The sequence below is a fragment of the Cucumis sativus genome, unplaced genomic scaffold (assembly GCF_000004075.3).
Source record: "Cucumis sativus cultivar 9930 unplaced genomic scaffold, Cucumber_9930_V3 scaffold104, whole genome shotgun sequence".
In the NCBI taxonomy this organism is placed as follows: Eukaryota; Viridiplantae; Streptophyta; class Magnoliopsida; order Cucurbitales; family Cucurbitaceae; genus Cucumis; species Cucumis sativus.
Window position 1 is genome coordinate 37,863 of NW_022279512.1, and position 4,314 is coordinate 42,176.

Here is a 4,314-nt window from a genome sequence, read left to right on the forward strand (position 1 = left end):
AACACTGCTAACAGGTAGATCAAACTTCGCTAAAATTCGTTTCCCTTCTTGGAAGATATTCGTCCATGCCTAAACCTGCAGCTGGAAACTGATTGTTCTCGATCATGTCCAGTGCTGAACCCCCAAATGGATTGGAAGGATCAAGGGTGAAGGTTTATTTTCTTCTTATCGTTGGTTAGAGTTTTTCTTTCGTTTTGTTCTGCTTTGAGTCAATTCCATTGTTTTTTAAGAATTTAAAGTTATGGGCGTGATGATCCTTTGTTAGGAACGTTTTGGCAAGACTGGAGACTGCTTATCTGAGTCGGAATCCCACTGCAAAATCATTTTGGAGCTTATTCGATCAGTTCATGTTGATACAAATTTCTCTTGATCGTAATGCATTTGGAACTTTTGGAGTATTTTTCTTCCTTCCATTTATTTTCAACTTTCAATTTCATTTTCAATTTCTGCGTATTTTTTATTCTTTCTTATGTATATTGTTTTCTAATGGTCATTTGTGGTGCAAATTCTTTCCTTTTAAGTCAATGGTTATTTTGTAAATAGAAAAACAAAGTGAACCATGTCATCGTTCTACTCTTTCTACAACATTTCCATAAAGAAGCAAGAAAACAATAGTCTTTTGTGATTTAACATTCTGCCATTCGTGACGATACCCTTAAATCTCCTCACAATCTCTTTGTTCTTCCAACAATCATTAAGAAAAATCCCTAGAAATCGAACTCCATGTCTTCCCTTTTCTCCCAACCGGCCATAATTTTTCTCACTCTCCAAACAAAATCGTTTCAACCTTATTTTACTTCACTACCCATTTCCAAAATTTTCATTTCCCTCGGAAATTCTTTGTCGATGTTGAAACCTGCAGCTGGGAATCGATTGTTCTCGATCTTGTCGAGTGCCGGTTCTAATGGATTGCAAGGATCAAGGGTTAAGGTTTATTTTTTAGTTGTCGTTGTTTAGAGTTGTTGTTCTGTTTTTTTCTGCTCTAATTTCATTGCATTGTTTTTGAAGAATTTAAAAGATATGGGTTGTGATGATCGTTGATAGGGAGCTGAATCCTTTGTTAGGAATGTTTTGGTGAGCATGGAGGCAGTTTATCTGAGTGGGAATCCCACTGCCCATCTTTTTTGGGGCTTGTTCGTTCGGTTCATAATGATACAAAGAACTTTTTGGGTATTTTTCTTCCTTCCATTTTTTTTCTACTTCCAATTTCATTTCCAATTTCTTGATTGAGCATTCAATTTCAGGAAATGCACTGTATACTGTCAAAAGCAAATTTCAGTTGGCAAGTGGTTTGGAATATCAGAAAAAAGTAATGGTATAGTTTATAAGGTAATTTTGAGGTGATTTAAGAAAAATTGGTTGTTCGGCAATCAATTTTTCTACATTACCTCGACTCTACCTTAATAGAGGACATGTGTGTCTTCTAGTTTCACATTAGTTGGGTCTTTCTTTTCTATTGCATATTATTTTATGTTGGTGATTCGTTGTGCAATGTGTTTGTTTTAAGTCATTGGTTACTTTATAAAGAGAAATACAAAGTGAATTATTTCATCGTGTACTCTTTCTACAACATTTCCGTAAGTAAGCAAAAAACTGCAAACAGGGAGGTGAAACTTTCTTTAAAATTCAATTGGCCATTTCTTCATTTTTGATTTAATATTTGTGTCATGACCCTTAAATCTCCTCACAATCTCTTTGTTCTTCCAACAATCATTAAGAAAAATCCCTCGAATCTGAACCCCATGTCTTTTCTTTTCTCCTCACCAGCTAGAATTTTGCCCACTCTCCAAACAAAATCTTTTCAACCTTATTTTTCTTTACTACCCATTTCCAAAAATTTGATTTCCCTCCTCGAAAAATCTTCGTCCATGCAGAAACCTGCGGCTGGGAGCTGATTGTTCTCGATCAAGTCCAGTGCTGAACCCCCAAATGGATTGCAAGGATCAAAGGTTAAGGTTTATTTTTTTGTTATCGTTGGTTAGAGTTTTTGTCTTTTTTTTTCTGCTTTGAGTTAATTTCATTGTTTTTGAAGAATTTAAAGTTGTGGGTTGTGCTGATTCTTTCTTAGGAACGTTTTGGAAAACCTGGAAACTGCAAATCTGAGACGAAATTCTACTCAAAATCCGTTTTGGAGCTTGTTCTATCTGTTCATGGTGAATCAAGTCCGTTTTGTTCTGCTTGCACTTTCATTTTGAATTTTTGCATATTTTTTATTCTTTTCGATGTATATTGTTTTCTAATGGGCATTTAGTGTGCAATGTCTTTCTTTTAAGTCATTGGTTACTTTGTAAAGAGAAAAAAAAGTGAATTATGTCCTTGTTCTACTCTTTCTACAACATTTACATAAAAAAGCAAAAAAACTGCTAAAACAGGCAAATCAAACTTCCTTAAGCATTCAATTGGCCATTTAGTCTTTTGGGATTTAACATTCTTCCATTCTTTTTGTTACCCTTAAATCTCTTTGTTCTTCCAACAATCATTAAGAAAAATCATTGTAAACCGAACCCCATGTGTTTCATTTTTCTCCTCATCGGCCAGGATTTTGTTTGGGGAGTTGACAAAATTCTGGCCGATGAGGAGAAAAATGAAACACATGGGGTTCGGTTTACAATTTTGTCAACTCCCCAAACAAAATTCTTTCAACCTTATTTTTCTTCACTACCAATTTCCAAAATCATCATTTCCCTCGGAGAATCTTTGTCGATGCCGAAACTTGCGGCTGGGAACCAATAGTTCTCAATCATGTCCAATGTTGAACCTCCCATTGGACGACAATGATTAAGGGTTAAGGTGGATTTTTTTGTTATCGTTGGTTAGAATTCTTGTTGTGTTTTTTTCTGCCTTGATTTAATTCCATTGTTTTTGAAGAATTTAAAGTTATAGGTTGGTGATGCATGTTGATGGGAAGCTGAATCCTTTGTTCGGAAAGTTTTGGTCAACATGGAAACTGCAAATCTGAGACAGAATTCTACGCAAAATCCGTTTTGGAGCTTGTTCTATCTGTTCATGGTGAATCAAGTCCGTTTTGTTCTGCTTGCACTTTCATTTTGAATTTTTGCATATTTTTTGTTCTTTTCGATGTATATTGTTTTCTAATGGGCATTTAGTGTGCAATGTCTTTCTTTTAAGTCATTGGTTACTTTGTAAAGAGGAAAAAAAGTGAACTATGTCCTCGTTCTACTCTTTCTACAACAGTTCCATAAAGAAGCAAGAAAACTGCTAAAACAGGCGGATCAAACTTCCCTAAACATTCAATTGACCATTTAGTCTTTTGGGATTTAACATTTTTCCATTCTTTTTGTTTCCCTTAAATCTCTTCATAATCTTTTTGTTCTTCCAACAATCATTAAGAAAAATCCCCGTAAGTCGAACCCCATGTGTTCCCTTTTCTCCTCACCGGCCAGAACTTTGCCCACTCTACAAACAAAATCATTTCAACCTTATTTTTCTTCACTACCCACTTCCAAAATTTTCATTTCCCTATGAAAATATTTTCCGATGCCGAAACTTGCGGTTGGGAACCGATTATTCTCTATCATGTCCAATGTTGAACCTCCCAATGGATGGCAAGGATCAAGAGTTAAGGTTGATTTTTTTGTGATTGTTGGTTAGAGTTCTTGTTCTGTTTTTCTGTCTTGATTTAATTTTGTTGTTTTTGAAGAATTTAAAGTTATGGGTTGTGATGATCGTTCGTGCGTGTGCGAACATGTTGATTTTTTTAGTGATGAGATTCTTCCAATTTTAAAATAATAATTTCGTTATCTTGATGTTTAAGCCATTAATGTTATTTTGAGATAAAAATAGCGAACAAGTTGATATTTTTTAATTTTGAATTCAATTAAGGTTATTTTGATACAAAATCTATGTTGAGATTCTCAAATTCTGAAAAATAATAATTTGGTTATTTTGAAATTTAAATTCAATTGGGTTATTTTGAAATTAGTAAGATTGAATAAAGTTATTAAAATATTGAATCAATTAGTTGAGTCCCAAGATATTAAAAAAAAAGTTGCAATATGGATTGATGTATATTTTTCAAGTAAAAATTAATTAAAAGCTGATAAATGACATAAATTAATTACAACGTAGAAACTAAATAATTACAGTTGGAGAAGGTGGATATTTTGTAAAATACCATGCACGTGCAAAAAATGTTATTTGCTAAAATTCAAAAGAAAAAATAGTTTTTCCATTTTTTAAAATAACCCATAGAAAAGTTGTTATATCTCTTAGGACAAAGAGTGTGGATCTACAGGTCCATATTCGACTTATTTTTTGTTGGTAAAATTGCATAAAACCGCATTATATTGAAAT

The 4,314-nt window shown here is 33.5% G+C and overlaps 1 long non-coding RNA gene across 1 annotated transcript; it reads left to right on the forward strand.

Moving 5' to 3' along the window:
* Positions 1 to 204: 204 nt before the first annotated feature.
* On the forward strand, positions 205 to 2,426 carry LOC116405447. The gene is made up of 2 exons (XR_004218577.1): positions 205 to 395; positions 1,875 to 2,426. It is a non-coding gene; the product is annotated as an uncharacterized LOC116405447 (long non-coding RNA).
* Positions 2,427 to 4,314: the final 1,888 nt, after the last annotated feature.